This window comes from Panthera pardus, unplaced genomic scaffold, assembly GCF_024362965.1.
Source record: "Panthera pardus isolate Hobbes unplaced genomic scaffold, ASM2436296v1 HiC_scaffold_13, whole genome shotgun sequence".
NCBI classification, from domain to species: domain Eukaryota; kingdom Metazoa; phylum Chordata; class Mammalia; order Carnivora; family Felidae; genus Panthera; species Panthera pardus.
The window spans coordinates 10570180-10596299 of NW_026526688.1; positions in this window are offsets into that span (position 1 = coordinate 10570180).

The following is a 26120-nucleotide window of genomic DNA, read 5'->3' on the forward strand; positions in this document are numbered from 1 at the left end:
AAAACTATTAACAGAAAATTTACAAAACTAGAAAATGTAATAGAAAATAAATAAAGTAATTTAAATTCAAAAGAAAACATTTTTTAATGCTTTGGATAAATGTAAATGCTTTGGAGGTTTCAATACACTGAATTACATTTTCCACTTCTCTAAGTGTTCTAACACTTGGAAATAGTCAACATTAATTTGATAAGAAAAAAGCCAATGCTATTACTAGTTTTACTGTTAAGATTTTTTTCCCCTGGTCTTTTAAGAGATATGATATTCTATTCTATTTTAGGAAAACAGGAACAAGTTATTTGGCTGCCTAAAAATCCATTTAATGGAAAACATAAAATATGTTTAGAAAAGACATATGATACAAAGTTGTGTGGTTTCTTAAATACATGTTAGGTAGTGGCGATATATCCTCCAAATTTTATTACAAACATACTATGATTCTCACAGACTGTAGAAGAATAATCTATTCTTTCTACTTATCTATGCATAATGGCATAGAGTCATATTACTTCAATATTTTAATAAATTATTCATCGATTCATTTAAACCTTCACACATCCATTCAACAAATATTTATTGAGCATCTACTCATTACCAGGTACAGGTTCTTTTTATACATATTGAAAAATCAACACTGAGTAAAGTTAGATCCCATTTTATATATTCTTAAAGATAACTTAAGAAAACAGTGCATTAAAAAAAAAGAAAACAGTGCATTAAGTTTTTGTAGTAATTAATAACATAATAATTGAGAATAGAAGTAGTAAGACTCTTTTCTTTGGGAATGAAGCACCTTCATAATCAGTTTATACTGAATGTCTTCATTTACCATTTGCAACACGAAAGGAGATTTTGAATTTAAGCTATTCATGTGTACTCCAAATAGCGTTTCTCTTAAGATCTCTTAAGATCTCTTAGTGATCTCTTAAGATCGCTTAAGTGGAATATTAAGATCCCCTGACTTTGGCTATTTAAAAGAATTTCCATGTGGAAAAGGGCAGATAGACTTAAACTCTTTTCCTGTCCCATGACATTTACTTTATTTCCAAGTGTCAGTCATAAAACGAGCACCTTTATACAACATCTATAATACAATAAAGATCAGATTTGATATTTCAAAAATTGTATCCTTAACATTAATTTCCCCATCCCCAGCAAGAGTCACAGCCAGGTAGTAAATTCAGGAAAGAGAGTAATTTTATTTCAACTTCCCTCCTAAGTTACTCACTGAACTATCTCTCTCCTTCCAGTGTGCTGTCCCATGTACTTTGAGACGGTGGGGAGGGGTGAATGTGAGGCAGATCTTAGCTTATTCTATGGCCCCATCTTTGCATTACTCAACACTACTACCTTAGAAAGTTGTGAAGCTAGATTATTGTTTGCTGAGGAGCTGGACAAAACCAAAGAAAGCTAAACATACAAGGGAAGGAATTTTAAACAGCACAGTAAACAGAAATATTCAATATTTTACTGCATACAGCAAAACCTTTCAGAGTCAGTATCCTTGTGGGCAAGTCCAGGGCATAAATAGGTTGATACTCATCCAAAATGCTGAGAACCCTGGGGCGTCTGGGTGGCTCAGTCAGTTAATCATCTGACTTGATTTCAGCTCAGGTCATGATCTGATAGTTTGTGAGTTTGAGCCCCACGTTCGGTTTTACGCTGTCAGTGTGGAGCCTGCTTGGGATTCTCTCTCTCTGCCTCTCCCCTGCTTGCTCTCTCTCTCTCAAAATAAATAAACTTAATATTTGCATAATGACATAGACTCAGAGAGAGAGAGATAGAAAGAGAGAGAAAGAAAGAAAAACTATTATATAATGTTAATGCTGACACTGAAAATTCTCTAGAAACCAAATTTTTTATAGTTTACTGGATCATAAAAGCAGATATGATAAAAAGTGTGACTACATACAGTCTTTACACTAGTTTGTATGAATATTCACACATTTCAGTACATAGTTATGATGGAGCTGATTGTACACTCCTCCCCTCAACCAAGCTAGGTATGTTATGCAATATGCAGTATTATCAACATATCGTGAAAAACCTGATATATTATGAATTGTAAATCAAAGATCACCCAAGGATTTCTGCCTCCAAGACTTTAAGGCATACACACAACGATTTCTCTCCTAAATACCTCCTAATTGACTAATCTCCTACTTGACTAATATTTTTAGCATGTTTTAACATGTGCTGACCAGCTGATTTTTATACTTTCTGCTGAGAAATATACATAACCAAATCTGATTTACTCATTTGTGGAGAGCGTTTGTGAATATCAGTAGGCTATATATAATATAGTGGCTTTTGACATTTGAAGTCCTATAAAACAACACCATGCGAGATGGTCAGAAGCACATGATGAAGGAGTCTTGTAACTCCAAAATCAATGGAGCAAATCCTAGTTAAATAGAAGATATCAAATTGAGGTTGCTTTTCAGACTCACTAGCAATATGAACTGAAGTGATAATTGTTTCTTATGGAATAAGCTTAGCTAATAACCACGAGTTCAGATATACACTCACATATCTTCCAAAGAATAACATCAATTTTCAGAGATAGTCCTGTGTAAACTCAAAAGAGAGAAAAGTTGCATTCTTCTAAATATCCCTTATCTAAATCAATCAATGAGAGTCTTTAAACTGATAATGCTTGACATCTCATTAAAAAGTCATGCTCCCAACCACTTTTTAAACATGAACTTTAATTTTAGAGCAATTTTAAGTTTGTAGCAAAATTGAGGGGAGGTACACACATTTCCTATATTTTCCCTCATTATCAATAACCCAGCCAGAGTGGTACATTTGTTACAAATGATGAACATACATTGACACATCATTATCACCCAGAGTCCTCACATTACATTAGGGTTCACTCTTGGGGTTGCGCATTCTATGGCCAGTATTACATAGAGTAGTCAATGTTCTAACAATGCTCTGTGCTTAGCCTATTATTCATCCTTCCCTCCTCCAAACAACTGACAACCATTCATCCGTTATTCTGCCCTAACCCCAGAAAACCAACAGTCTTTTTTTCTGTCTCCATAGTTTTGCCTTTCTAGAAAATCATACAGTTGAAATCATATAGTGTGTAGCCTATAGAGTTGACTTCTTTCACTTAGCAATATGCATCTAAGTTTATTCTATATTTTTTATGGCTTGATAACTCATTTCTTTTAAGCTCTGAATAATATTTCATTGTCTGAATGTACCACAGCTTATTTATCCATTGGCCTACTGAAAGATATACTGGTTGCTTCCAAGTTTTGGCATTTATGAAGAAAGCTACCTTAAACATCCACTGCAGGTTTTGTGTAGACATGAGTTTTTTTTTTTAATTTTTTTTTAACGTTTATTTATTTTTGAGACAGAGAGAGATAGAGCATGAACAGGGGAGGGGCAGAGAGAAAGGGAGACACAGAATCGGAAGCAGGCTCCAGGCTCTGAGCCATCAGCCCAGAGCCCGACGACGCGGGGCTCGAACTCACGGACTCACAGACCGTGAGATCGTGACCTGAGCTGAAGTCGGACGCTTAACGACTGAGCCACCCAGGCGCCCCTAGACATGAGTTTTCAACCGCCTCTAGTAAATACTAAGGAGCCCTACTGCAGGATCGTATAATAAAAGTAAATATGTTTTTGTAAGGAACTGTCAAGCTGTCTTCCAAAATGGCTATATTATTTTGCATTCCCACGAGTAATGAAAGAAATTTCTGGTTGCTCCACATACTCGCCAGCATTTAGTGTTGTCAGTGTTCTGGATGTTGGCCACACTAATAGGGGCATAGCAGCACTTTGTTGTTTTGATGTGAATTTCCCTGATTACATAAATATAGAGGATCTGTTCATATGCACTTGTTTTCAGCTATACATCTTCTTTGGTGAGGTGTTGGTTGAGGCCTTTGGCCTATTTTTTAATCAGGTTATTTGTTTTCTGATTGTTGTGTTTTAAGCATTTTTGGTATATTTTGTATAACAGTCCTTTATCAGATGTGTACTTTGCAAATATTTTCTCCCAGTCTGTGACTCGTCTTCCTTGTCTTGACAGTGTATTTTGCAAAGCAGAAACTTTTAATTTTAATGAAGTCAGCTTATCAATTATTTCTTTCATAGATCAAGGCTTTGTGTTGTCTATAAAAAGTCATAATAAAATCTAAGATCATCTGCTCCTATGTTATCCTCTAAGAGTTTTATAGTTCTGTGTTTTACATTAGGTTTATGATACATTTCATTTTTCTGTGAATAGTTTAGTCTTTGTCTTGATTCATTTTTTTTTTTTTTTTTTTTGGTCTGTAGATATCCAACTGTTCCTGTTCCATTTGTTGAGTAGACCATCCATTGTGCCTTTGCTCTTTTGTCAAAGATCAATTGACTAAATAAATATATATGATGATGTATTTCCGGGCTCTCTATTCTGTTCCAGTAATCTATTTGCCTATATTTTTTGCCAATACCACAGCTTTAAGTAAGTCTTAAAGTTGAGTAGTGTCAGTCCTCCAACAATGTTCTAATGCAATACTGTTTTGGTTTTTCTGGGTCTTTGCCTTTTTTTACCACCATCATCATTCATCTTTGTATCTGTTAAGTGTCAGAATCAATGTGACAATATCCACAAAAAACCTGCTAGGATTTTGATGGGCATTGCATAGATTATACAGATCAAGTTGGGAAGAACTGATGCCTTGACAATATTGAGTCTTTTTATCCATGATCATTCACTATCTCTCCATTTATTTCTTCTCCCATGTCTCTCCATTTATTTCTTCTCCTTTGGTATTTTCAGCAAAGCTTTGTAGTTTTCTTCATGGAGAGCCTGTACATATTCTGTCACATTTATAGCTAACTATTAAGTTTTTGAGAATGTACTATTATAAATGCCAATATGTTTTCAATTTCAAATTTCCTTGTTCATTGGTGAAATATAGGATAGTGATTGACTTTTGTATATTAACCTTGTATCCTGCAAATATGCTATAGTCATTTACTACCTTCAGGAAATTTTTCTTGATTTTTTCGGATGTTCTACATAGACAATTATGTTATCTGTGAACAAAGACAGTTTTATTTCTTCCTTCCCAAGTAGTATAATTTTACATTCCTTCTTGTCTTCTTGCATTAGCAAGGCCTTCCATTATGGTGTTGAAAGGAATACTAAGAAGGCAAAACCTTGCTTCTTCCTAATCTTTTTGTGAATGCTTATCATTTTTCACTGCTAAGTATGACATTAGCCCTAGGTTTTATGTAGGTAGTCTCTATCAGGTTGAGAAAGTTCCCTTGTATTAGTTGACTGAGAGTTTTAACATTAACATGTCGGGTTTTTTTTCAAATGAATTTATTGCATGTTGATATAATGATGTGGTTTTTTTTCTTTATTAGCCTCTTGATATGATGAATTACATTAATAGAATTTCAAACGTTGAACCAGCCTTGCATACCTGAGATAATCACACTTGGTTGTGATCATAACTATTTTTATACATCGTTGGATTTAATTTAAATATTTCATTGAGGATTTGGCTTCTATGTCCATGAGAGATACTGGTTGGCGTTTTTTTGTTCTTTGGGTTTTTTTTTTTTTTTTTCTTGTAATGTCCTTGTCTGGTCTTGGTATTGGGGTATGGCTGGCCTCATGGAATCACTTAGGAAGTATTTCCACAGCTTCTATCCCCCAAGAGGCATGTAGAGATTTTGTATAATTTCTTCCTTAAATATTTGTTACAGTTTTCCAGGGAACTAAACGGGGTCTGTTGCATTTTGTTGTGGATTTATTATAAAATCATATAAGTGCATATTGTTATTTGATACACTATAATAAGGGGATCTATTTGGCCTGCTCTGTATTTTAACTGGTGTACTTAGATCAGTGACAAGCAAAGTGATTACCGATATAGTTGGGACAATGTCTACCATATTTGTTATAGTTTTCTATGGTTGCTTTTGTTCTTTGTTCCTGTTTTTTCTTCTACTCTTTTTCTGCCTTTTTGATGCTTTAGTTGAACATCTCATATGGTTCCATTTTTTTCCCCTCTCTTAACATATCAACATTACTTTTTCTGTTTCTGTGTCTCTCTCTCTCTCTCTTTAGTGGTTTTCCTAGTGTCTATAATATACATTTACTACTAATCCAACTCCACTTTCAAATAACTACATACCACTACATGGGGAGTGTGGATACTTTATAATAACAAAAATAATCCTAATTCCTCCCTCCTGTCCTTTGTATAAATGCTGTAATCCTTTTCACTTATCAATGAACATATATATATATATATATATATATATATATATATATATATATATATATTTTATACACACATACACATACACACACAGACACAAGGCTACATAACCAAATACATTTTAGTGATTATTATTTTGAACAGACTTTTGTTAGATAAATTGATAAAATAAAGCTCTTTATTTCATCATTGCTTCTCTCTTCTACAATATTCTCATTGTGTGTATCAGAATATCCGATCTGTTTCTTTTTCCCTGGTCTCTAAAGAACTTCTTCTATCGTTTATTGCAAGACAGGGCTACTGGCAACAAATTCCCTCAATTTTTGTCTGAGAAAGTATTTCTCCTTCACCTCTGAAGAATAATTTCACAAGGTTCAGAATATTAAGGTGGCTGCTTTATTCCCTCAGCCCTTTAAATATTTCATTCCACTCTCTTCTTGCTTGCATGGTTTCTAAGGAGAAGTCAGATGTAATTCTTGTCTTTGCTCCTCTGTAACGAGGGTGTTTTTCCCTCTGGCTTCTTGCAAGAAGTTTTTTTTAATAGCTGACTTTCCATAGTTCGAAAACGGTATACCCAGGTGAAGTTTTGTTTTGTTTGTTTGTCTGGCATATATCCTGCTTAGTGTTCTCTGAGCTACTTGGACCTACGGTTTGTTATCTGACATTAATTTGTGGAAATATACAGTCATTAGTATTTCAAATATTTATTCTACTCTTTTCTCTCCTTCTTCTCTTGATTTTTCCACTATGCAAACATTATACCTTTTGTAGTTGTCACACAGTTGTTGGGTAGTCCCTTTATTTCTTTCTTTTTCTCTTTCTTTCTTTCTTTCTTCCTGTGTGATTTGCAGTTTTGAAGGTTTCTTCTGAGAAAACCTCAAGCTCATAGACTTTTCCTCAGCCACGTCTGGTTTACTGATAAGTCTTTCAAAGGCATTCCTAATTTCTGTTACAGTGACTCTAATCTCCAGCATTTCTCTTGATCCTTGCTGAGGATTTCCACGTCTCTTCTTATATTGCCCATCTGTTACATGCTGTCTTCTTTACCAAGGAGAGACACTAGCATATTAATCACAGGTGTTTTACATTCCCAGTCTGATAATTCCAACATCTCTGCCATATGAGTCTGGTTGTGAAACTTGGCCTGCCTCTTCAAACTGTGTTTTCCGCCTTTTAGCATGTCTTTAAGTGTATTCTTACCGCCAGGTATGAGGTAGTGGAATTGCTGTAAGTAGGCCTTGGGTAACGTGGTGGTAAAGTGTGGGGGGTTGGAGAGGCATACTGTATACCTACGATTCAGTCGCAGTCTGTCATTGAGCCTTTGTCTCTGGGGTATAAACTTCACAAGTGCTTTTGGTATCCCACTCACCCCCTCAGGTAAGACAGGATGGCTGGAGTGAGATTTGAATTGGGTAATTCCCTTCTCCTACTTGGAAGGCTAGGAAGGGCTGAAGGTGAGTATTTCCTTGCTCCAGTTCAGTTGGATTCTGATAAAACTCCAGCAGTTTAGGCTCTGGTGAAATAGCTTCTCCTGAGGGAAGGTCTTGTGAAGAAGAACAGAGTGCTGTGGTGTATTTCAAAATAAATTTTTCCCCCTTCCCCTGTGGGATGTATCCTCAATATTCCCCCTGAGATTCTGGCAGCTTCAAGAGATACAATTCATGAAAGTCGGGGACCCGTGGTGACTGACATCCTTGGAGTCTCCACCTCTCGTACTTGCCCACGCTGTACCTCCAGCGATTCATCAGTTATGGTTCAGATGTTCCTACTCACCGCTGGTTCACACTGTGCTTTGTGCATCAGTAAGTTGTGATTCTCTGTCTTTGCCTGCTGGTGTCTCCAACTTGGGGGACAGTGGTTTGACATGTGACTTCACTTCTCTTATAGATCTAAGTAGGGGCTTTAAAAAATTTTTTTATGTTTATTTTACCTACTTCTCTTTCTTTCTTTCTTTCTTTCTTTCTTTCTTTCCTTCCTTCCTTCTTCCAATGTTTTACCACTTGTTAGGATTGAATGGGACTTTTAAGTTCCTTACTCTCTAGTTTGAAAGTGAATGTCTGCACACACTTTTGTATATAGGTGAAATGGTTGTGTTTAACTCTCCCTGCAATACAACTTTTTACCAAAGGTTGTGTAATAACAAACAGTAAATATACTCTGTTACATACAAATAGAGATTTTTTTTACTCCATCCACTTAGCTCTTCTGATTATATAGGCTTGGCTCAATCTACACAGAAATACAGCAGAAAGAGAAAAGTCTTCCAGTCTTGCAAACCTTAATTTGAATGCTATCTCTGTTCCCTGTCAACTAGGTGGCGTTGAGCATGACATCTAACTAGTAGTTAAATCTCTTATATGTAAAATTGGGCATATATGCATACACTCTCATTGTTTTAAGAATTATGATAATGTTGAAAGAACTAATCAGAATATATTGCACAAAATAGGAGCTTACTGACAGAAGGTATTATTGTTATTATTATTAATAGTGAAACATATGGCTTTTTAGTCAAAAATAACGTAGACAAATCAGAGATCACCATAGAAACCTGTATCACTGAATTAAGTATATCTTTAGCTGTGCTCTAATAATATATTGTTTACTTCTAACAAGGAAGATTTTTGAAAACAATGAAGCTTTTCTTTATTGTCATCCATCCAGTACTGTACAATAATGAATTTGTGTTGTTTAAGCTTACTAGGTATGTATTTGTGGTAATTTCAAACAGCAGACATAGGAAATATGTCTAAATAAAAGATCCTGCTCAGATTTCTAAGGTTCTCAAAATTTTAATATTCTCTTTAAGAGAATAAAAGATAATTTTCTCTGGAAATACGTCCTTTCATTTTCCATAAGTATTTATTTGCTTGTTCAATCCGCATGTCCCAAATGAGTAGCTGCAATCCAAATAGTTGATATATGTTTTATGGTATATTAAAACACTAGAAATACCTTAATGAGGTAATAGTATATTAGGTGAATTGTATAATGTTTGGGTTGCCAAATTCAAAATCTCATACTTTTCTTTTAGTTAAATATTTGAAATTTAGATTTTTTTTTTGAAATCAGATTAAGCTCTGATTAAAGAAGATAGGTTAAGAAATTTGCTGTTTATGAGATGAATTAGTTTGGATATTCTTTGTTCTGGTGCAAGATTTGATGTATTGTAAAAAAAAAAGTGGCAGAAAATATAGTTAGAAATAATAAGATTCATTAAGTAATTTATAATATTTTCAGATCTATTCTCTTAAAGAAAAGAAATACAAATGTATGATGTGATATTTAAACGGTTCATTATTCAAGAATCAGTAACTGCATTATCAGCATGGAGAGACAGGCCAGTGATAATACAAAATAAATCATCAAAAACTTGAAAAAAAAGTTTTTATTAAATTAATGGAATTAATTAATACAGATTAAAACATATTATGTGAATAAATGCTACTAGAACTGAAACAGAATTATTGATCATTAAGAACTTTTGCCAAATTTTTATTTATTTATACTTTGTTGCAACTAATATCAACTAAGTGTGCGTTAATTCGTATGTGTTCATGTGAGAGTTTATTATATATTTGGGGGCAGATAATGAATAAACTCTGGGCGGGAAATTTCTCCTTTGTTTTCTCATAAATTACAACTACTTGTGTAGTTTTGAAATTAGTAACTAAATTTCTGAAGACACAGTCCACACAAGATCACACTCACTACTGACACCAACTGCAAGCTTGAGGGGTTCCCAAATACACTCAGGGCTCAAAATTCACTAGAAGAACTTACAGAGTTTCCTGATAGCTCTTACACTTGCAGTTAGGGTTTATTACGTGGAAAAGATGCATATTAAAATCAGTGAAGGTTGGAACTGCATGAGGTAGGGTCTAGGAAAGTTTCAAACACAAAATCTCCATTGTCCTTTCCTATTTGAGTTGGATAGCATTCCTTTCGTAACACTGATGTGTGACAATACACATCAGGAAACCTACAGGAATCTTGACGTCCAAATTCTTCACTGGGACTCCATCACATTGACATAGTGGACTGCCCACAGGATTGCTGTTTCCAGCCCCTTAGAATGTCCAGTTGTTACTGCTTGACCTAAACACCCAACCTGAAATCACATTATTGGTGTGGCTCAAAGCTCCCACCCTAAATCACATTGTTAGTTTCTGGAGACCCAATCTCCCAGGCAAACAAAAGGTACTCCTACCAAGCATGATGTTCAAGGGCTTAGACATCACTTTCTAGAACTTGAGGACAAAAGGCAGATCCATTCTGGACAAGATTAAATCTTTTAATACCTGGTTTGTATAGTGTTTTTTAAATTTAAATATCACATACATATTTGATAGTGCACACACTATGATGAATTATCAAATAATAAACATACCACAACTCAGGTCGAGAAACAGAACATTACAGAAACACCCTTGTTCTTCTCCACAAAAATAAACACTGGCCTGTATAATTATAAAAAAACTTCTAAGCTGTATTCACATATATATTTCTTGAAATCAACTCATATTCTATTAAGTACCAGCTCAAAAACAAATTGAAAAAGGATACAGTTGATGAAAATAAGAAATGATATAATAAAAAGGTCAATATATATTATTTAATTAGCAAAAATGTAGCCCCCCAATTTGTATACTTTACATGACATAAGAGAAATATTATGTATTCTATATATCTAACTACCTTCAGATATCTTTTCAGGTATATATCTACACTTCAGATATCTAACTACTTTGCAATATTAAGCAATTTGTTTACTGAGAAATATATCAGAGGAAAACAGTCTCACATCCATCATCTCAATCATGGTTTTACATAGAAAGTAAAAATTAGGCTTTCAAATACACAGTTCTCTAATATACGTATCACATTTTCATTAATAAAACATGAATTTTATGAAATATACCCACATAGTTTTACCAGTTTTATAGGATTTTCAAGAAATAATTTTGTTTAAAAATGATTACATGTTTAGAATTTAATGAAAAAATATGGAATTTTAACTAGAAAATGGAACAACGTCCCTAATGAAACATCTAACCATGAATAAGACACACCGGCATCTACTAATAAAAGTAATTATTTGGCAAATATTTTGAGTTAGAGTTCGTTTTCAAGGAAAAGTTATTCTAATTCTGGGTTAGGTTAAAACATGTATGTCAAGACCAGTCTCAGATGCTACTTTACCTTAAAACTGAAAAGTTAGTCTCACAATTCCCTGGGTGCTGGCAGAGGAAATCAAACTCCTGGGTCAGAAAGACAGAACTTGATTACAACACAGCAAGCAGCTTCAGCTTCATGTTCATGTTGGTTATTTATCACCCCAAAAGTCCCACAGAGAAGATGGGGAGGCAGCTTGGGCGGGTGCCACACACACACAGTAATTCTGTGTCACAGCTGAGGAACCTCAAATTTAGGAAACTCCATTTTTTGAAGAGCTGCTAACAGACCTATCCAACCATCGCCCCTAAAAGAGACATTATCTTTGCTATCTTAGTCGTGAAATAAATCTGCATTGTGTCACAGATGGAAGCACTGTTTCAAGGCTACTTCCTCTATAATCATCCTTGGAAAATAACCTGGAACAAAAGCTGACACAAGATACGAAGAAACAGCCATGGTGAATTATCACTCAAGAGTAACAGCATTATGATTTTCAGCATAATACCCCAAAAGTATCATGACTTACTAACTTATGTAACATTGTTCGTAGGCCAAGAAAATATGTTACACTACACAATGATATAAATTAATTTTATAAATCATATATGTTTTCATATAATTATAGTTACTGAAAAACAACACGTAAGCTTAAATAGCTGGTTGTGATAGTACTGAAGACCTATATTTTGGTGTAACCGTTGCCTTCAGTGACATTTCCAGTGATACTTTGCACTTGAGATATTTTATGGACAGCTTGCTTGAAAACACAAAAGAAAAAGAAAAGAAAAATGCCTCAGTATAAGAGAAGAACACCAAATTCAATCTATGTGTCCACACATATGCTCATGCGCGCGCGCGCGCACACACACACACACACACACACACACACACACACACACACACAATCCAAAGATCTACAGGCTAGGAAAGTCACAAAATATCTTACGGAAGTGTCTTTATTTTCTTCATATAAATCTGAAAGTTAGTAAATTAGGGTAAAGCTGGCTAAAGTATCTTACCAAAGTGTCTTTATTTTCTTTATCTAAATCTGAAAATTAGTAAATAAGGGTAAAGCTGGCAAGCATATTTTTCATGAAATAATTGTACAATGATTTAAGCGATGGCATACATAAAGTACGGTCAGCCCATTACATGAAGACATTATTGCTGTGTTATAAGTACATATAATTTACGTCCACATTAAAGTAATCTTTAATTTTGTGTAAGGGCAATTGGGTAAAGCTTTGTTAATCATATTCTGTATTATTCTAAGTCAGGGGCTGGCAAATTTCAATACATGGCTTAGTCTGGCCTGGAACCTGTTTTTGTGCAGTCCCAAATTAAGAATGTTTTCTACAGTTTTAGGGCTCAAAATAAAAGTAACATTTGATGACATATTAAAATTGTATGAAATTTGAATGTCAGTGTCCAAGTTTTACTGGAACACACCCTTCCTTCCTTCCTTCCTTCCTTCCTTCCTTCCTTCCTTCCTTCCTCTTTCTTTTGTTTTCAACATATTGCCTATGGCTGCTTTTGCACTACATTCAGTAGCAGAGTTGAATAGTTGTAACACAGAGCATACAGCTCTCAAAGCCTAAAATATGCACTATGTGCTTTCCTACAGAGAAAAAAAAAGCCTGTCTCAGTCCTAAAAGTTCTTTCTAACTACAATGGTATGAAGGCTGATGCTAATGTAGTTCTTAAAGAAATTTTACATAGGCTCTACAGTAGAGTATTTTTAGTAAAAATGTCTCATATAATTAATTGTAGATAAAAATATACAAAAATAGATGTAAATGATATTCATAATAATATATTCATTAATTCAAAATAATAAAAAGAAAGCAACTCAATGGAAATATAGCAAATATACTAAGGTTTCCTATAAAAGACATTTAAAAAAAACTAATAATAGCAACTATAATAATGAATAGCATCTTGAGTTTACTGCTAGGGTCTTCTGAAATAAGAAATGAAAATAACTGAATAGGGACTATTGGCTTCAATCTAAACTTCTCTCAGTAATTTATGCAGCAAAGGCAAACAGAACCATATATGTGAGAAGTACAAAATCATTTGAAATGTTTTTAAGGAACATTATCAATCATAGTCGATTTTTTCAAAACCCACTAAAATTATTATTGCATCTAAAATTTGAATACATAATGTATCAGAAGATCCTTTTGTTAGTAATTTTATCTAGAAATTGTATCTACAAAAGTATAAAGAAAAAAAGTTACAGCATTGGGATGAGAAGAATTTTGTGGATTCTTCTATCAATAAATAACTCTGTGTGTCAGTACACACACACCTTTTAGAGAGAATACATCACTGAGAGTTTGATTAGGTCATGACATCATAGATGGGAATAATGCAAAAATGGATCTTTGAAGTAAAATTTGAATATAGAGAAAAATGTAGTTTAAGGAATAGTAAGGAGTCATTTTTCTTTTCTTTTTTTCTTCTTAAGTGGAATAGGTTTTATAAATCAACTAATTCGGCTAATCATCACTTTAGAGCTGACAAAATTGAAGATGAGAAATATTAGTGGCAAGACTCAAATGCAGTCCTGGCTTTTTCTGCTGCGGAAGCTGCCATGAAATTTGTCCACACACATCTTGTATTGCTTCTATTCGACAAAGGTATTTATTTGCTTATCAGTATTTGTTAGCTAATCCAATTTAAACTTTACTGAGGAGAGTTTATCCACTCGGGTTAATTAATATTAAACAAAATTATTATGTGACCTGTTATCACATTATTTATCTATCACTTTACCACTAAATAAAATGTTTATCAATAGTATTTCCCCAATAGAATTCGATGGTGTCATTTCTCATGTTTAAATTACTCAAGCTTGTGACTGGCATTTAAAAAATATATATATATACTATATATGGAGCAAAATGCTGATAGAAGAACCTAAAACATAAAGATAAAAGGTAATAAAAATGTTTGATATACCAAGTAGTAAAATATAATTAACATATATTTTAAAATGAATTATCTTAGTAATATCAGTAAACACAGAAAGTTAAAATGTAGCACAAAATTTTTGACTTTTTTTCCAAGTCTTAAATTTGATGTGAATATAAAAGGCTAGTTGTTGTTCTAATAAAGACATAAATGTGATTGTCAGTTGTATTGAAAACTATGAAGAAAAAGAAATAACTGAAAGATGCTTCCTGCATCAAATGCTATTTCTTCATCTGATCATGGATGAAATGATTTGTATGATTTCATCTGCTACCAAACTTGAAAATTCTGAATAGCGTTTGAGTGCCAAAATTTTAAAACATAGTGTATGATTAGTCATGTGATACAATATATTTTAAGGTCCATTCTACACTGAAGTAAATTTTTTAATATTTATTTATTTTTGAGAGAGAGAAACAGAGCACTAGCAGGGAAGGGCAGAGAGAGAGGGAGACACAGAATCCAAAGCAGGCTCCAGGCTCTGACCTGTCAGCACAGAGCCAGATGTGGGGCTTGAACTCATGAACCGTGAGACCATGACAGGAGCTGACGTTGGACGCTCAACCGACTGAGCCACCCAGGTACCCCTATTCTACACTGAAGTTATACATAAATCATATTAAATGGTCCAGAAAAAGACAAAAATAGAACAGTGTTAGTTTCTTTAGGTGATATTATTCTCATAATAATATTCTTGAAGTTACAGAATATTAGGGCTATAAATGAAATGAAGCCATTGTGTTTCCACAGTTGTCTAACTACCTACTGTTATGATCACTATTGTGGGGTGTGTGTGTGTGTGTGTGTGTGTGTGTGTGTGTGTGTGTGTGAGTGAAGGGGGGATGCTTGTGTGTGTGTTTGGTCAATTATGCTATACTATCTACATTTCACTCTTTAGCTTGTCAAGTTTATTTCACACTAAAAAGGTAGTTATGATAATTAATAGTGATCAGATAAGCTAATTCATCACATAGTGCAAAATGAGTTGTGGTCTCAAATTTCCACTTAGAAATGTTATAATTTCCCCCCAAAATTAAGAGGTATTATATAATAGTTAACTCATATGCAGTAGGGTAAAACATATTCCACACTTAGTCAAATCATGCCTTAAATAAATGTAAGTGTATGCATATCTAAAAATAAAATTTGCATGTATAATGATAAGGTCAAGATCACTGGGGTCTGGATACCAATGGACTAGTGAAATAAGTATCTGGGAATTATTTTCCAAGTTTCTAAAGAAACAATTTAGGCAAAATTCTTGTCTATCCCAAGCATAGTGTCTATTATGTGTTCAAAAGCCATAATTATTTCAAAAATAGACATTTAAGGAAACCAGATAATTAGTCCAGTACAGCTGGTGTAAAACATCACTGGCACAGATAGTGGTTTCATTAAAAACCTGGCAAAGTATCTTATAAGCAATACCCCTGGGCAAATCTAACAAATTAAGCACCTAAGTACTTTTTTAGTATTTTAGAACCTAAGAAAGTAAACATAGAGAACTCCTGATTTTGCTCCTAAATTCAAAAAGCCCCAACCACATAAAGAGCAATCCAAGATTACTTTCTTATTGTTTATTTGAAAATGACCTTACGTTTTACTTAGAATTGCGATGTATTTTGCTTAAGTCACAACGTTATTTCTGAACTCAATTATCTTCATACTTTTTGTTCATTTTGTTGTTACTCTTTGTAATCTACATACTGTTAAATTTCTTGTCTCTTCCTTTGATATTGTCTTATGGTGAAATATATCATACATATGAAAGATGGTGTAAAATACACAAGCAGTTTAAAGTATGATGGTAACATGAATACCTGTGCACATACTGACAAACTTAAGAAACAAAATGCAAATAATAATTTGAGGACCAATATGCACTGTGATCATGTTCTTTTCTCCAAGCCAGAGTAACTGCATTCCTGAATTTTGTGATTCATTACTTTGCTTTGCTACATAGCTTTCTCATATATACATATTTTTAAATGCATGTTGTTTATTTTTAATACCAATAGTATTACTCAATGTTATTCAATTCCAATTCAATTTTATGTTTTTCTATTGTTAATATCGGTAGCATTATTCAATTTTATTTGCTTTAATAAAGAAAAACTTTCTTTTTGGCCCAGTGGACTTCTTAGTCAGAAAAAGGGTATTGCTAGAGAATGGCCAGAGAAGGATCCTCAAAAATGCAGGCCTGAGGGTAATTTCCCTTGTTGTGTTAGTCTAAGCTTATTACTGGTTTTGTGTCTTATACAAGTTTTAGAATTATATATCATCCTGGTAAGTAGAACATCTTGAATCTTAGAGTAAAAACTTTATTCCTTGTAATAATTTTTGCCTTCCAATTTATATTATCTGACATGCCTAAAGCTATATAAGGACTTTGTAAAAATTGAACATTATTTGGTATGTATTTTGCCATTCATTCTGGGTTCTTATGCTTTAGATATTTCTCATGCCAGCAGGATTTATTAATACACTTTATAATATAACTAGACAAGTTAGTCGATTTACTTTACTTTTGTCTTATTTTATTTTATTTTATTTTAAATGTTTATTTATTTATTTTGAGAGAGAGAAAGAGTGTGAGTGGGAGAGGGGCAGAGAGCGAGAGAGAGAGATAGAATTGCTAGTAAGATCCACACCCAGCATGGAGCTAGATGAGGGGCTTGATCTCAAGACTGTGAGATGCTGACCTGAGCCAATATCAAGAGTTGGATGCTCAACTGACTGAGCCACCCAGGCATGCCAATCCATTTACTTTTAATATCATCACTGTTATTTATAGACTTAAATCTAACAATATATTATAGGATTATATTTGACATTACTCCTTTTTTTTTTTTCTTTTAATTTTCTTTTGCTTCCTTACTTTACTCTTTTGGATTAATTTTAAAATTTTACTGTCATTTTCACTTTTTGCTTCTTGTTTGAATCTTATATTGTTTATGTGTATTCTTTGGGTGAGCATAATTTGTATGTGTTAATTAACAAAATCAAATATTATTTAAACTCTATCTGTTCACAAATTATAGATTTTAACGTTAGACAGTCTGCCTTTAATGTGTTTTCATCAGATTCACCTGACGTATCATGAGGTGGGATTTATAAAAATCTAGTTGGTTATCTAATGATTTATGGACATCTCACTTCCACATGATTTCTCCAATTTTTATCTACAATTTTGAATATATTATGTAGTGATTTTAACATCTATATCTGGCAACTACAATATACGCATCCTTTTTGTGTCTAATGTAGTATCATTTTTTTTTCCTTTTTGTCCGTTAGTTTTCTAATATTTGATCTTATCTCTAGGCATGTCTAGTATCTTGTTTTGATGCTGGACATTAAATATAAAATAGTAAAGAGATTTTGAATTAAATTATGTTTATTTAGACATATATCTCTTGGTAGCCAGTTTGTGGACATAAATGTCACTAACTAATCAATTAATTAATTGTCAGGAAATTATTTTAATGCTTGGTTTCAATCTTTCTTAAAAATGTATTATTTTCTTTGTTCTTCTTGAGAGTGTGCAGTCATTCTGGAATTTCCAACAGAAAACCTTTTTGAGAAAACCTTCTTTATGGCAGGCCCTGAACTCTCAACCTTTTTACTTATTCCTTTGAGAATATTTAATTTCCCAATATCCTCACTTAAGAGTACTCCCCAGCTGGCTGGCCTCTTGTGAGGCATAACTTAGAAATCAGTGAATCCCTCAGAAGTAAAAGTGGCACAAAATATTGGGCTCACCATTCTGTAGTATTTTTTCCTATAGGAATTTTTATAAAAAACTTCATTTTTTAGAGCAATTTTAGGTTCACAATAAAATTGAGAGGAAGGTTCAGAGATTTCCCATAAATCCTCTGTCCCCTCATACGTGTAGCCTCTCCCATTGTCAGTAAACTAACAAGAATGGTACATTTTTATAAGGGATGAACTTATGTTGACAGAACATAATCACCCAAAGTCAACAGTTTACGTTAGGGTTCACTCTTGACACTGTGCATTCTATGGGTTTATACAAATGTATCATGACATATATCCATTATTACAACAACATACAGAGTAATTTCACTGCCCTAAAGACCCTCTGTGCTCTGCCTATTCATTGTCCTCCCATCCTGTCAATCAGTAACTTTTTATTGTCTCCATAGTTTTGCCTTTTCCAGAATGTTGTATAATTGGAATCATACAGTATGTAGCCTTCTCAAATTGATTTCTTTTACTGTGCAATATGCATTTTAGGTTCCCTCATACCTTTTCATGGCTTGAGAGGTCATTTATTTTTGTGCTGAGTAATAATCCATTGTCTGGATGGGCTACAGTTTATTTATCCATTTATTTACTGAAGAGACTCTTGCTGCTTCCATGGTTTGGCAATTATGAGAAAAGATGCTATCAACGCCTGTGTGTAGGTTTCGTGTGAACATAAGTTTTCAATTCCTTTTGGTATATACGAGGGAGCATGATTGCTGGATCATAGGTTAAAAATAGATTTAGTTTTATAAGAAAATCTCCAGTCTCCAAAGGGGCTACGCCATTTTGCATTCCCACTGGCAATGAATTAGAGTTTCTGTTGCCCCACATCCTCACCAGGATTTGGTTTTGTCACTCTTCCAGAATTTAGCCACTCTAATAGGTGTGTGGTGATATCTCATTTTTGTTTTAACAAGCATTTCCCTGATAACACGCGATGTGGAGCATCTTTTCATATGCTTATTTGTTATCTGTATATCTTCTTTGGTGAGGTGTCTGTAAAGGCCTTTGGCCAATATTTAATAGGTTGTTTGTTTCCTTACCACTGAGTTTTGAGAGTTCTTGGCATAAATTGGATAATAATCTTTTATTAGAGAAGATTTTGCAAATATTCTCCTGTCTGTGGCTTGTCTTCTGATTCTCTGGACATTGCCTTTTGCAGAGCAGATTATTTTTAATTTTAATAAAGTCCAGCTTATCAATTATTTCTTTCTAGAATAATTTCTTTGGTATCATATCTAAAAAGGCATTGCCATCACCAAAGTTCTTCTCTCATTTTATCTTGTACAAGTTGTTTAGTTTTTCACTTTATGCTTAGGTCTATGTCCATTTTGAGTTAATTTGAGTTAATTTGAGTTAATTTGAGTTAATTTCCACAAAGGGTTTAAGGTCTATGTCTACTTTCATTCTTTTGCACATGGATGTGCAGTTCTTGCATTGGTACAGAAGTCTACCTTTGTTCCATCATGTTGCCTTTGCTACTTTGACAAAGATCGATTGACTCTACTTATGGGGGTCTATTTCTGGCCTGTCTACTCTGTTCTACTGATATGATGATCATTACATTCTGAATTATCATCTACAAGGGTCTGTGTATAACTGTGTTTTACTGAAGAAGTAGTGTATATTCGTACTGGTATGATTTGTTTTGCCATTTAGCTTTTAATTTTCCTTAATTACAATACATAAAATTACTTATTCTTTATTTTAGAGATTATTGGCACACTTTTGCCTAATGATATAGTCAGATGGGTTGTTAATTTAATTTGTCACTTTAAAAATATTACAAAGCAATTATTTTTAATTGTGGTTGACAATTATTTACATTTTACTTTGGAAGAGATAAAGTATGTAGAATAAATAGTCTCTTCACCTGCAACATAATGAATTAACTTCACTAAAAAATATATAAAATTTTTGTCTCACTTTAGTTTCAGACTGGATTTAAGGTGCTTTTGGTATAAGTAGGGTTATGGTTTTATCCAGTCTTCTGATACCTACTGAGAATGCAAAATTATTTATTTATGATTGTTGCTTATTTCACCAGCTTTAAATTACCTAGTATTCTAGGAACAGAATTTACCCAACTGTTACTACCATTACTCAAAAAAGTGCTTTAATAAATTTGCTAATAGGCTATTTAGCGTTATCATTTTCATGTTCATGTTATATTAATCTGTATTTACCATATTTCAAGTTATAGTTGGTGCAAAGAAAATGTAGACAGCCTATAATTTTCTTCTGGTTTATTGCAGTAGACCATAATCTACTCTGTTACTGGTTCAGTGATAGACATACATAAAATACTAAGATATGTAACCAAGTGATAGCAAAATTTACAATGCAGCCCTTACCTGGTATAAAAAGTCACAATTCTTCTGGCCAGCTCTTCCGATTGATTGTCTTGACTGTTGAACATCACATGTGGTCATGAGTGATACGGGGATGCATACCTGATATTCAATAATAAAACAAAAATAAAATGATTAATACTAATTCAGAGAGAATATAAATGCCACAGTAATAATAGTGCCATGATGAATGAGAGAGAGGGAGACACAAAATCTGACGATCTTGAAGCAGGATCCGCGAGCTCCAAGCCCCAAGCTGTCAGCCCCAAGCTGTCAGCACAGAGCCTGACGCAGGGCTTGAACTCATGGACCGTGAGATCACGACCTGAGCCGAAGTTGGATGCTTAACTGACTGAGCCACCCAGGTGCCCCAGTGAGTCATCCTTCCATTAAGCCTTTGAAGCCATATCAATTTTGTACTATAGTATTTACTATAGTTTGCTGATTAATAAAAAATAATCTTCTGGTTTAACTGTGGAGAGGTGAATAAACTAAGTAGAGGTGATGTGGGTGTGTTACTTTGTATTCATTTTATGACCGATTAATAGCTGAATGTGTGTCTGACTGTTTTCTAAATGGGGAATCGGCACTAAACACAAAATACATATTTTCTGTCCTTTTAGAAGTTATATGCCAATAGGGGGAGATATATAACAAGCAGAACAAACACGTTACAGATTAGGTTGTAAGTGTGGTACAGAGAAGTATAAGTGAGAAAGGGGATAAGGAAAGAGATGCGCTCCACCATTGTATGTGCGATGCTCATGGCAGATCTCCCAGGGAAGCCAGCATTGTTAGAAAATGCTGGCAGATGTAAGGGAGCTGGAGGCATGGGGAGAGCTAGCAAGAGGAAAAGCAGGAAGAGAAACCTATTTGATAGCTTCCGTTCAGAGAAAGGAGAAAGCCAGGCTTTGGGGAGCGGGCAGGCAGACATGCATCGGACCCAGAGGTGTGAACTCAGCTCTGCCATGAAGTCGGCACCTGTGCCCGTCTGGGATGACTCTGCCTTCTGAGGCGGAGCTCACTGGATGCCTCACTCCAGAAATGGATAAACAAACTGCAGCATTTCAGGAATAGTACTATTTGCGCACTTGGTTAAAAGTCCAGGTCGTGTGATCACTGTGTCTTCACTATCTTTTTGGCATCTCATGAAGCAACAGATGATGCCAAATGTTCAGTGGATCCGTGGATTATATATAATCCATATACAAAGCTCTAGGTCCTGACTGAAGGGCTGCTATGCATGGCACAGAATGGGGGTAAAATAGACCCAAGGTCACCGTAGCCTGGAACACTTGCGAAAGATATGGGCACCGAAGGACCTACACCTGTCTGGGCATGTCAGCAGGTGGCTAATGGACAAGAGAATAGTGTCGTCACTGTTCACATGAGCGACAAGGGAGTGAAGCCTCTGTGCTCTGCTTCTAGTCATTTAAATCTCAGCAGCACAGGGGAGAGAAAAAAAAAACAGACAAGGGCATGGAATTACTATATTACAGATGGAATCGGGTGGGCCGCTGGGATTACAGATTTTATACATGGATGCACATCATGATGAATTGCATCTTTTAAATCCTTCAGCTGAGATTTCTAAAAGTCAAGATCTCAAAATCTGGCCTTAAATCATGAATGTAATAATGGTCAAATGTGAGGAGGAAGCAGTTGACAGTGAAAGCATTCAGATCTCTTTGGGAAAAGTTAAAAAAAAAAAAAACAACCTACAAACAAAAAAATGGAGAAGCCGACACAGGACTGTGTGCCAGTTGTAATCAGCCGTCTTTTTCTCATTCCAGCGCCACGGTGTAGGATGATGGTCACTGGACAGACCATAAACAGACATCAGAGGGAATGTTGAAGCTGGATGACTGTACAATGGTCTCATTTTTACTTTTATTTTTTATTTGATTTTTCAAGTTTATTTTGAGAGAGAGAAAGAGCAAGCGTCAGGGAAGAGCAAGGAGAGAGAGAGAGAGAGAGAGAGAGAGAGAGAGAGAGAGAGAGAGAGAGAGAGAGAGAGAGAATCCCAAGCAGGCTCACACTGTCAGTTCAGAACCTGATGTGGGGCTCAAACTCACAAACCACAATATCATGACCTGAGCCAAAACTAAGAGTTGGACGCTTAACTGACTGAGCCACCCAGGCAACCCAACATTAAAAATAAAAAATAAAAATAAATTATAAGTGGGAGATGTGACATGGTGTCTCATTGATTTTGGTTTTAAATCTCTGAGTAACGATAAAGACATGGGAAGAACCAAGGCCATATTGCAGACAAATTTGTGCTAGGTATCATCAATTAGCATATGTCACATGCATTTTCCTAGGTTGTCCACAGTACTTAGGACACTCACTAAATGGGTGATGTAATAAGCCTAAGTTCACATGTTGAACCTACCACAGGTGGAATGCGAAACCTCTTAACAACCTCAATTAGCTATTACCCCAGAGGGCCAGAAGAATTCAGGAAGCCATCCTAATGTGGGCGCTGGTTATAGGAATGCATCTCATATCATTATCTTCCCAAGGACCATCATCTTGTTCTTGATTTGATCTATTCTTATGAGTAGAGTTAATTTAGAATTGGTCTTTCTAGTAGTACTGTCGTACTTTTTACAAATTTTGAACTTTATATGTATTTATAATTGTTTCTTCCTGAGTTTTGTGTTAAACTTTGTCTTCTTTCTTCTGACTTTCCTAATCTCATTTTGTTTTTTCTCAGACACAAAATGGATAATTTCACTTCATTTCTGTTAAATTTGATATTGTTAGATTAAACCCATCTCTGTTGACTCGTTGAATGCAACATATTTTCGTCACTCTCCAGCACAATATCATTGCGTATTTTATCATTACACCAACTATAAAATTCAATCCAGTAATAAACATGTTTTACAGAACATGGATGATGACCATCCTGTAGAATTCACTGAACCTCTTTTTATCTAATATGCATAATTATAAGCTCTGTTTTGATGCAAAAAAAAATCCTATATTATCATAGCAAACTGTAATTAGGCATGAAAAATGAAGGGATTCATTTATTGGGTTTTCTGATTTTTCAGACACTTTATTTTAGCTAGTTTTAAAAATAAAAAAAATTTTAAGGGGTGACTGGGTGGCTTAGTCAGTTACGTGTCTGACTGCAGCTCAGGTCATGATCTCACATGTTTGTGAGTTCAAACCCCACCTGGGGTTCTGTGCTGACAGCTCAGAGCCTGGAGCCTGCTTTGGATACTGCGTCTCCCTCTCTCTCTGCCCCCCGCCCCCGCTTGCACTCTGTCTATTTCTCAAAAGCAAATCAAGATAAAAAAAATTTTAAAAATACATAAAAAAACAATTTTTCAAAATAAAATTAAGGACATTGTGATTTTTGTAACCTATTTCTTGAAAGAAGGGTAAAAAGAACACTCAAGTTATAATAGCAGCATTGATCCCTAAAACTGCTACAAATTACAACAAAGAAATATTTAATTTCAGTGTTAGCTGTGACAAAATATACTTTGTCTATTCTTTGAGATAACATAGTTCTATTTTATATAGTTAGCAATTTTATTCAGCAACATCTGTAAAGCATTACACACACATACACACACACAAACTTCAAAGAAGAAAGAGAAGCATTCTTAAATACTCTGTGCGTGTACTGGGCATAATTAGCAGATAAAAATCAATATCCCTCTGGCATTCACTTTCATCAAGGACTCTATTTAATAAAATTTTCTTTTGAAAATTAACAGCCAGTGTAAATACTTCATCTAATCTGCAAAGTCATTCTTTCATTATTATTTTAAAAGCAGTTTTAATTAACAAAAATCCCATTTTGGTTGAAAAGGACAGACACAAATATCTCAGAATTATAAATATATAAATTAACAAAAAGGAAAAGTATCAATAATATGTGTATTTTCATTAATAATATAAATAATCAAGTTCTGATGGTAGAACTGAATTATATGTTTCTCTATAACCATTGATAGCATTTAATATAAAGACTAGATAAAAGGTGAATTTAACTTATTTCCTCCTCTGTGACATAGTAACTAAAGACCACATATGTATTTTGGTTAAAATAGGAGCATTTTTAGGTCTATAAGACACAAGGAAATACCATCTTGACTAGAAATTGCTGTACACATAATTCCAGAATTATATAAACTATAAACAGAGAGTCTTATTAAAGCTAGTAATATATAGGAAGGAAGTGCTATTGGCAGAGGGTTTACTCTGGAAGAATCTATTCTGCATATATTTATATATATTTTCTTACTTCATGTACTATGAAGGTCACTGTGCAAAAAATCCTACTTCTAAAAAGGAAGATAACTTAGAGGAGTCTGGGAAAGGATATGACCTAAACACATAGAAGTCAGAATACTCAGAGTCCCTGTGGCCTATGGTCAGAGACAGCAAACTTCAAAGTATGTAATGAGAGGGGCATCTGGGTGATTTAGTTAAGCGGCCGACTTTGGCTCAGGTCATGATCTCACAGCTCTTGAGTTCAAGCCCCACATCGGGCTCTGCAGTGACACCTCGGAGCCTGGAGCTTTGGATTCGGTGTCTCAGTCTCTTTCTCTGCCCCTCCCCTGCTCACACTCTGTCTCTCTCTCTCTCTCAAAACTAAACACACACACACACACACACACACACACACACACACACACACACACAACGTATGGAATGAGAAACATATTCCCACCAGTAAACATGGCTGCTGCTATGGTTTTTTACATAGTCTGTATGCACATCCTCAGTTTTCCCTTTAAATGTCCAAAAAATCACCATGATTCTTCCAGATATTTTAATCTTTTCTAAGAGACACAAGTAGATCCAGCATGCTGACAAGTGTCGTCTTCAGTTAATACAAGTAGCTTTGGCAGAAGTGACAAAAGCCAAAGGTGGCCAGAGCAACTTTGTGGCCAGCAGTTACTTCCTGTTGAGAATTCTGTTTCAGAACTGTTGTCGCTTTGGAGTTCTGATTAAATGTGGTGAGGGGGGAGATCCCTTTCACTGATGTTTGTATTTAGGTTTGCATCTATATACAATCACTATGGTTTTTTGGGTTAGTTACATGTCTGATCTCACAAGTAACGAAGCAGACTGTCTGACAATGGGGTCTAAAAAAATGAACCCAGCAAGATAACCAAATGATTTTTATGCCCAGTCAATTTTAGAATAGCTTTTTGCCAGGCATCTGGATGGCTGAGTTAGGTAAGCATCCGGCTTTGATTCAGGTCATGATCTCCCAGTTGGTGGGTTCAAGCAGAGCCCGGAGCCTGCTTTGGGTTCTGTGTCTCCCTCTTTCTCTGCCCCTCCCTTGCTTATGCTCTCTCTCTCTCTCTCTCTCTCTCAAAAATAAACATTTAAAAATAAGTAAATAAATAAATAAATAAATAAAATAACTTTTCATTCTTAAAAATATGAAAGGATGGGAAGAAAAGTGAGAAAAACAGTAAATCATAAGAAGGAATTTTTAAAACTGACATATAAGTCCAAAGTTAATTAATAATAAAGTTACCTCCCCAATAAAATAGAAAATATATTTTAATAAGTTTTGATAAACAATTATATTGTCCTTATAAAAAATACAATTAAGCTTAATGTGCCA